The sequence below is a fragment of the Schistocerca americana genome, chromosome 1 (genome assembly GCF_021461395.2).
Source record: "Schistocerca americana isolate TAMUIC-IGC-003095 chromosome 1, iqSchAmer2.1, whole genome shotgun sequence".
NCBI lineage: Eukaryota > Metazoa > Arthropoda > Insecta > Orthoptera > Acrididae > Schistocerca > Schistocerca americana.
Window position 1 is genome coordinate 699265291 of NC_060119.1, and position 10179 is coordinate 699275469.

Consider the following 10179-nt stretch of genomic DNA (forward strand, 5'->3'; position numbering starts at 1 on the left):
CTCCTATGTCTCACATGATTCGCATTGCAAACACAGACTTGTTTAGGCGCTTTAGCAGTTCGTTGGTAGGTTGCTCCCAACTGAATTTATTATCAAGTTGTAATCCGAAGAATTTTACACTCTCAACTTCTCCTATTTCCATGACATCATATTTTGTACACACACTAGAAGGAAATCTCTTGGAAGTTCTGAACTGCGTATAGCCGGTCTTTTCAAAGGTTAATGACAGTGCATTGGCTATGAACCACTTACTAATGTCAGTAAAAATTTGATTAGCTGCCCTTTCTAAATTTATATTTGACTTACTATTTATTGCAATGTCTGTATCATCTGGTAATGTAACAGATGACAGGACTAGTATGGAAGCATGGGGAACACCACATGTAATTTCTTCCCAGTCAGATGGTCTCTGATTGCCTACTGCTGAAGTGTTATGTAATGACACCCTTTGTTTTCTGTTAGTAAGATATGACTCAAACCACTTTGCAGCGCTACCAGCGATGCCATAATATTTTAATTTACTTAAAAGAAAGCTGTGATTCACACAGTCAAAAGCCTTTGATAGGTCACAGAATATGCCAATCGCCTCTAATTTGTTGTCTGATGAATTAAGGACATTTTCACTGTAAGTGTAAATAGCCTTCTCAATATCAGAACCCTTAAGAAACCCAAAATGTGACTTTGACAGTATGTTATTTTCACTAAGGTGCTTAAGTAGACACTTGAACATAACCTTTTGAAAGATTTTTGAGAAAGCTGATAAAAGTGATATCGGTCGGTAATTTGACGGCATTTCTTTGTCCCCTTTCTTGTGGAGAGGTATAACTTCAGCATATTTAAGCCAGTCTGGGAATGTTCCCGTGATAAGCAATTGATTACACAAAAGTTAAGAAATGACTAAGCTCACATGAACACTCTTTTATTAACTTTGTTGATATGTTATCGTAACCACTAGAATGCTTTGATTTCAAGGACTTTATGATGGATTCTATTTCTTTGGGTGAAGTAAGTGTCAATTCCATTTTACTGAGATTGCTTGTGTGCACTGGTCTCAGATATTCCATTGCATTATTTACTGGAACTGACAACCCTATGCTATCAGTAACACAGACAAAATAATTGTTTAAATGGTTTCCAAAACAACATGCATTTATTACCAGGGACTCATTTATTTTTAGAGCTATTTGTTCCTCCTCATTTCTGGTCCTACATGTCTCTGACTTAACTATATCCAATATCGTTCTTATTTTATTGCTGGGTGTACTTATCTTCCTCTCATAATGCAGGTGTTTAGATTTCTGGATAACCTTCTTCAATATTTTGCAGTAATTTTTGTAATGAGCTATAATGCTCGTATTAAAAGTGTCCCTACATATCAGACAGCGTTTCCTTTTTGTCTCACATGATATCTGTATCCCTTGTATGATCAATGGTTTCTTATTAGATTTCTGCTTAATTTTAGTTACCTTCAGAGCAAAACAATTTTCAAATAAGGTGCTAACTTTATTAATGAATGTTTTGTAGTTTCCATTTGTGTCTTAGATGCTGTAAGCATCCATCCAATTAATTTCTTTGAGCAATCTTCTAAATTTCTCAGTTTTTGGCTGTTTTATTGGCATTCTGTATTTAGTTCTGATAGATGTTTTACCATGACAATTTTCAAAATTTAATGTTACGTGTTGCATGTCATGGTCAGATAGCTCATTTACTACTGGTTTTGTAATGTGGCTTAGTTGCCTAGAATTGTCTATAAAGGTATTATCAATAACAGTCTTAGAACATTTGTACACCTTAGTTAGAAAATTTACAGTAGAAATTAAATTGAATTACAATGTAACTGATTTCATTAACTGTTCACTGACATTTTTTTCAGGTATCTATATTATAATCACCAGCAACAACTAGTTCTTTGTTTTTTAATTTTAGATGAGATAATAAATCTTCAACACCGTTTATAAACAGGTTGAAATTTCCTGAAGGTGCTCTGTATATGGCTACTATTATAAAGGACCTATTATAAAATTCTATCTCTGTTGCACATGTTTCTAAGTGCCGCTCTAAGCAAAATTTATTAATGTCAATATTCTTCAATGTAAAACTGTTTTTAACAAATGTGGCAAGTCCTCCTTTCTCCATATTTTGTCTGCAGAAGTAAGAGGCTAACTTAAATTCTGTAAGGTTTAACGTATCTATACCAGTGGTCAAATGATGTTCAGAGAGGCAGATTATTCAGCTGGGTTCAATGACTCTATTCATCAATACACATAAGTAGTTCATTAATTTTACTTCAAAGTCCTCAAGTATTTTGATGCACTAAAGATAGTTGGCATTTCACGTTTACCAAGATGAAATCGGGTGGAAATAAAATTTTTCTGATTGCTGCGAATTTTTAACCTACAACTGTGTTGGCTGATCCAATGTGCCAGGATTATGCTGCTTGATTTCTTCCTCAAACTGAAGTTTTGTTTCAATCTTTAATTCTCTCTGAACTTGACTTCGTTCTGTCCTACCTTTCCTAAAAAAAGGTGCTGCTCCAATACCTATGACCACTGGTATATTACCACTCATGGCAGTGCCTCCACCCCTTACTTCTCCTGCTATTAGCCCAGCCAGTTTACCCTTCCCTTTCCTGTTGAGGTGTAGACCATGTCTAGTATAATCCCACCTACTGAGTGAATCAACAGGAACCAAACCAATATGTGACCCCGCACCTGACCCAAGTAGCTGTTCCAACTCCAAATTAACTCTCCCAACAGAAGAGTTTAAATGAGGTCGGTCATGGCGTCTGAGAACAGACACAAACTCAACACTGGTATGTCCCATTGCTGATGCGATCTTTGCCAGGTCACACTCTATATTGTACCCAGAATCTCTATCAGTACTATTGCCTGGTCCACCCACAACAACCACGGTGTCTTCCTTGGTAAAATCTTTACAGAGTGAACCTAAATCCTCTGGCATCTGACCCAGACCAGCAATAGGTTTAAAAAAATTTGTGACCTGGCATTCTGGTCCTAACTGGTCATGCAAAAGTTGGCCTACACCTCTGGCATGTGAACTACGTAACAACAACACTTTCTTTCTCTTTGCTGACTTCCCTACATTGTTATTCAATTTTCTACTGAAAGTTTGTTGTGACCTCCCTACACCTACCTCTGTCTGAGGCTCATCAGTTTCTAACTGAGGCAACAGGTCAAACTTATTCTTCACATTCACCATAAAGCTGTCTGACAAAGTTCTAGGTCTGTTCCTCGAGTTACCTGTTGCCACTTTCCATCTCTCTTTACCCTTCTCCCTCCTTAACCTGTTCAGATCTTCCCTAGCCTGCTCTAACTGTGGCTGAAGGGCAGCAATTTCCTCCCCCCCCCCCCCCCCCCCCCCCCCCTGTTCCACCATTTTCCTATCTCTACAGAATATCCTACAGAACAACTGATGAGTCTGATCCACTTCCCCATTTCCCATGCCGCTACAGCCACCCCAATGGAAAAAAACTACTGCAGCCATCACACCAAATCCTGGAGCTAACAATTCTACTGCACGACAGACACTTTTCACTCATGGTAAAAATCTAATTTTAGCGATAATAAGTGAAATTAAATTACTCAAAAACAAGAATACATGTTTACGAAAGATTAGGTCTAGTCTCAATCGTATGTAAACAAACTTACCTCAGTGACAATAAGTTAGAGTACCGAAAAAAGAAGAAAACACGTTTACAAAAATTAGGCCTAGTCACAACTATATGTAAACAAAGCTACCACCGTATGTGCAAAGTTTCCAGATATAGGAACTTAAAATTCACGCTGTGTTTCGCAAAATAAGAGTTAAACAACAGAGGGATACGCTTTTATTAACTTCCTGGAACGGAAATAAACAATTAAATGAGATTCTATAAGTTTTACTGCGCTAAAATGTATGCAAGAATACGATCGTAACCCTAGTTTATGTTCCTTTCGTGTTTTCTGGAATAATATGCAAAGAGAAATGAAACCTTTAAGAGTAAGCTTGCAAAAGACACTAATACACGTATTAAACTACTTTCCTGAACTAAACTGAGTTTTATTTCAGTCTAAATCACTTATCCGTACGGCAGCACAAAACTCAAGCGTCTCGCCTGGTGCAGGACTGTTCTTAACAGAGGATCATTGAAATGAATAATTTACTTTAATTTTTGACAATACTTGGTTGGTTGTAATAGCCAAGTAACTAGCTACTATCTGAATGATAGATTTAATGAAAGCGGATGTAAGTATTAAACCTGTAAATAGTAGAAGTTTAATTTTAATCTATGTACATAATTTTACTGTTTATTGACTGAGGATCATTAAAATTAATGAAACTTAAGTTTTTCTAATTACATTTTTGTGATGTGTCTATCTGACATGTTCCACACCCAGGAGGATCCCGTCTTTTGTCGGTCTATGAAGCGAAGAATTAATCTAATCTAATCTAATGTAATCTTCCTGGGTTTACTTTTATTCTATCGACATCTGAGTCATCACCTGTTTTTGCTTTCACATATTTTATATACATCTCATTACTTTCAAAGTTATGGGGACTGGTTTCTAATTTTATTCTCATAAAGCCTTTCACGTAATTTTTAAACGATATGTTGCTCTTATTTCTAAAATTCCACACTTCATAGACATCTAAAATTTTGTATCCTCTTCCTTCATCAGTGGTCCAAGTTCCAGTGCGGTTTTGCAATGGTTTCTATCAGTACATAATATACACTGTCAATGCAGAATGTTTCAAGAGTGGATTAATAAAGAAACCAAGAATGCTTCAGGTGATCTACACTCATGCTCATAAATTAAGGATAATTGCGAACAGATCTGTAAGTCCACGGTAATGGTGATAAGCTGAGAAAACCTGCATGAAACACTTGTGCTACAAAACGCCACTGTTTCCTGCGCATGTACCCCGATATCAGAATGGAATATGATCACAGGTCGCACAACAGGTTGGCATACTCTGGATCAGATGGTGGAGCAGCTGCTGGGGTATAGCCTCCCATCCTTTCACCAGTGCCTGTCGGAGCTCCTGAAGTATCGTAGAGGTTTGAAGACGTGCAGTGACACGTCGACCGAGAGCATCGCAGACGTGCTCAATGTGGTTTAGGTCTGGAGAACAGGTAGGCCACTCCGTTCACCTGATATCTTCTGTTTCAAGGTACTCCTCCACAATGGCAGCTCGGTGGGGCTGTGCGTTATCATCCATCAGGAGGGAGGTCGGACCCACTGCGCCCCTATAAAGACGGACATACAGGTGCAAAATGACGTCCCGATACACCTGACCTGTTGCAGTTCCTCTGTCAAAGACATGCATGGGTTTACATGCACCAATCGTAATCCCACCCAACACCATCAAACCACAACCTTCATACAGGTCCCTTTCAAGCACATTAAGGTGTTGGTATCTGGTTCTTGGATCACGCCAGATGAAAACCCAGTAAGAATCACTGTTCAGACTATACCTGGACTCGTCCATGAACATAACCTGGGACCACTGTTCCAATGACCATGTACTGTGTTCTTGACACCAGGATTTACGGCCTCTCCTGTGACCAGGGGTCAGTGGAATGCACCTTGCATGTCTCTGGGCGAATAAACCATGTCTGTTCAGTCGTCTGTAGACTGTGTGTCTGGAGACAACTGTTCCAGTGGCTGCAGGAAGGTCCCAAGCAAGGCTACCTGCAGTACTCCATGGCCATTTGCTGGCACTGATAGTGAAATATCGGTTTTCTTGTTGTGTTGTACGCTGTGGACGTCCTGTACTGAAGCGCCTGGACACGTTTCCTGTCTGCTGGAATCGTTGCCATAATCTTGAGATCACACTTTGTGGCACACGGAGGCCCGTGCTACGACCTGCTGTGTTTGACCAGCCTCCAGTCGCCCTAGTATTCTACTCCTCATAACGTCATCAATATGTGTTCTTTGAGCCATTTTCAACACACAGTCACCATTAGCACGTCTGAAGGCTTATGCATACTTACTCGCTGCACCGTACTCTGACATGCGCCAACACACCTCTGCGTATGTGGACTGCTGCCAGCGCCACCATGCGACGACTGCAGGTCACATGCACCGCACGGTCATACCTCAAGGTGATTTAAACTCGCAAACCGCCACCAGAGCGTTGTTTCACATGTATCAGCATTATCCTTAATTTATGAGCATGAGTGCACGAGGTGTGACAGTAAAGTAATGAGACTGATGTGAAAAAAAAATGTTGCTTACCGATTTAGTCAATATTTGCGTTGTCTCCTTCAAAGTAGTTCCCTTCTTATTGCACACACTTTCTCCAGCGCTTATGCCGCTGATGGTAACATTTCTGGAACTCATCTTCTGTAATATCCTCCAAGACCCTCGTCACAGCTTTTTGGACATCTTCTGTTGTTTGAAAATGGTGTCCCTTGACCGGCGTTTTGACTCTTGGAAATAGAAAAAAGCGATACAGATCGATATCTTGTGAATAAGGTGGACGTAGTAGTACTGAAATTTGTTTTGAGGTTAAAAATCGCTGTACTGACAGAGCAGTATGGGATGGCACATTATCGTGATGCAGAATCGAATTATCAGCAATGTTGTCACTGATATGAAGAACTCTTTCACCAAGTTTTTCTAAAATTTCTTTGTAGTAATATTGGTTAACTGTTTGTCCAGGAGGCACCTACGCTTTATGAACAATTCCCTTGGAATTCCCAGGTTCATGGTCGTCCACTGCGGTCTTCATCTTCAATATTCGTTCTGCCTTCACTAAACATTTTATTCCAACGAAAAACTTGAGCTCTTGACCTAACCTCCTCTCCCTCCTCTCCAAAAGCCTTCTGAAGTTTACCCTAAGTTGTCGTTGCTTTTTCACCCAATTTAACGCAAAAAGAAATGGCATACCATTGCAGAATATTATGCGGTTCCATTTCTGTGACAAGTGACACAAACACGTGTTAACTTATTGTAGCACAAGTCACGACTGAGCAGTTGCATCGATGTGTTGCTTGGACTAGAAGCAGCTTACAGACCAAGGTCAAAGATATTGTTCTTATAATGAAAATCAGTCTCATTACTTTATTGTTGCACCTCGTACATAGTCTCTCTCCACTTGAGCACAATCTGCAGAAGTGTATAAAATCAGGTGAAACTGCCAGAAAGCTACTTCTTTGGGATATTATTCAACTCGCACCTTGCATTGTGAGTCGTTGGGGCTTTCTCGCAATGTATCGATTTCATCATTCATACGATCTCTGACTAACATGTTGCTGTTGGAGTGCAGCGTTCTCTGTGTTGCGGCTCCAAGCGCGATGGCTGGTTTGGTAAGGTCAGGATGAGCTGAGGAACGAAGCTGTAGCTAGCTCTCTGTGTTAGCTGTTGGTGGGTGACAAATACTGGGGTAGTGTTAGCCCGCATAAGTTATCGAATACTGACATGGTTTGTGCTGCAATTTATCAGAAGAGCGCCGAGCTGTCAGGGCTGTGTTCAGTGTCATTTTGGTGTGTCTTCCTTTGTGTTTTATGGGTTCCCTTGTCTCCATGGCATTCAAAGGGCAATATGGTTGCAAGATGTGGTAGACATTTTAGACAGATTCATTGTTTGATATCTCATTATAATGTGTTTTATGAGTTCACCTTATGTATCCGTGATGCTTGTGATTCTATAGCCAGTGTACAGCGCCATGTTCCAGAAGGAATCTTATTTTAAACGTTGGCAGCGTGCACTAGTATATGCGTTACTTGTTCTTGTCTGGCTGCGTAATTCTTCTGACTTTTAAGGTAAATCATTGGTCATGTAATTTTCAATTGGGGTGCGGTGAAATATTTAGTATTACCAGTTACCATGAATGATTAACTATTCAGGTCAGAATGTATGTCTGTCTTCCTACTTCACTGGCCTATTTATAATTTGCTTTTGTTGTTCTGGTTTCTCTGAAGCTAATTCTAAAGGCCGGTGCTGTCTAAGAAATCGTGTAATGTGTCTATTCTATTTAAGTGGCTCAGATAAATTTTAATCTGTTGCAGGATGCATTTGTTCTCTCCGAACTGGTATGGGCTAATGTGTGTACTGGTGTGCACTGAATGCCATGTGAGTGTCTTTGTGGTTGCTTTACTGTTTCCCACGAAGGTAAATTTTTCTCATGTTACTATCTTATTGGTGAAATTATTTTTAAAAAATTGTAGCTAGTTTCTTAAGTCTGTTAAGAAGTTAAGTTGTCATGGTTTTTGATAAGAGCACAGATTAATTAATTCAACCTTAAGAGCTATTTACTTGATGTACAGCTGCATTTTGGAATTCTGTCTAATTGAAATTATTTGTGCTGCAGGAAACAGTCGTTAATAATACATTTCCGGTATGTGTTAGCCAGGACCGAGCCCCACTTTCTACCGCCTCGTTGACTTGCTTAGCCAGCTGTTTATTCGTTTGGAGTGCATACAATTGGAAGCCCTCGCCGCTGTCTGTTTTTCACTGTTTTAAGTATGGTTTTAGGTTTCCTTAAATTATTCAAGTTCAAATCATCCTTCATTCTCACCATTTGATAATTAAGGCCGTTCTGATCTGTTCTGGTGCTGCTGTTAGATTTATGTCTGCCTTTAATTCAGCTGTAGCCTTATTACATTCTGTGCCTTACATATGGCATGTCTTGCCTTAAAGAATATTAAGTTACCTTCAGTTAAAGTTAACTTTAACTTTTCTGTAAATTATTTAAACTGGCATTGAACTTTAAATGAGTTTCACATTGTTTGGCCTTTTAATTAATTTCAAAAAATAAAGAAAACTTAATTGGCTGTGGTTTGATTGAAACTGTGTAAAACAAAATTTATGTTCTACCAGTGAATCAAGTATGTAAAATCTCACTGGTCCAGCCGTTCCCTGTTCCTTCCTGGCCGAATTAAGAGGCCGTAATTATCACCATTCCACAGTGGCTTGAACGTCACTTGTGCCGTCATGTCCTTGGCGCTTCATGCAAATTTCTACATGTTGTTGATGTTTGGTATGATGGTAGTGATAATCCCAAGTCTCGTCATCTGTGATGATTTTTATCTAGAGAATTGTCCACATTTTGTATTTCAATCAAGTCACGGCAGACGTCCATGCATTGGTGTGTTTGTTCGGGAAGCAAGGTGAACTGGATAAGCTTTTTACATACTTTTCTCTTCTTCAAAAGGTTGTGGAGAATATCGTGAATACTTGATTTAAAATGTTGTTCCATTGTGATTTGTGACACAATAACATTGACACACTATGGTCTCACGTCCACTGCTTAGCACCATAGAGTGAGTATCTACGCTTAACACCGTCGCCGGCCGGAGTGGCTACAGTCTGGAGCCGAGCGACCGCTACGATCGCAGGTTCGAATCCTGCCTCGGGCATGGAGATGTGTGATGTCCTTAGGTTAGTTAGGTTTAATTAGTTCTAAGTTCTAGGCGACTGATGACCTCAGAAGTTAAGTCGCATAGTTCTCAGAGCCATTTGAACCATTTTAACATCGTCTACTCGCTGGTCGAATGCTCACCTGTTGTTTACAGTTGTCGGTTCAAGCTGCCGCCGTAGTTACTGCTTTGACGTAACTTGTACATCAGGAACGAAATCAGTCTCGGAGTTTCTTTGACGGACAGTGTAGATTACTGGTCGGTGTGCACCGTTGTAAGAGGTTTGAAGATGGCTTGTAAATGGAGAGCACGTGAATTTGACGTCCATGAATACAGTTGAGTGGTACGACAATGAAAAAGACGGAAATAAATAAGTACTCGTTTTCCTACTGTAAAATTTTTGATTAGATGATGTCCCTTTCTTTTTCTACCATCATGGGAACGACAAGTAAAAATGTCTTTGTGCCTAGTAACGTAAAAAAATTCACTTCCTTTTTGAAGGATGTCTTTAAAGGATGGCAGCACGGAACAACCAAATGCTGCTGTAATGAACACTGATTCGCTAACAACTAGTTTCGGTCAAACGATCATCAAACAACACTACATTACGTCTAAGGAAGATTTATGGACGCAAAACTAAAAAGTTGCAGCATCTGTCATATTCATGCACGTCACGTTATGGCACGACCTTCGTCGGACATTATGTTTAACACTGCAGCGAACTATTGATTTTTCCACTTTGTGTCTCATGAAAAATGTATAATAGATGTTCATACAGCCAATATTGCAGATGCTGCAACTAAAATCAATTATTT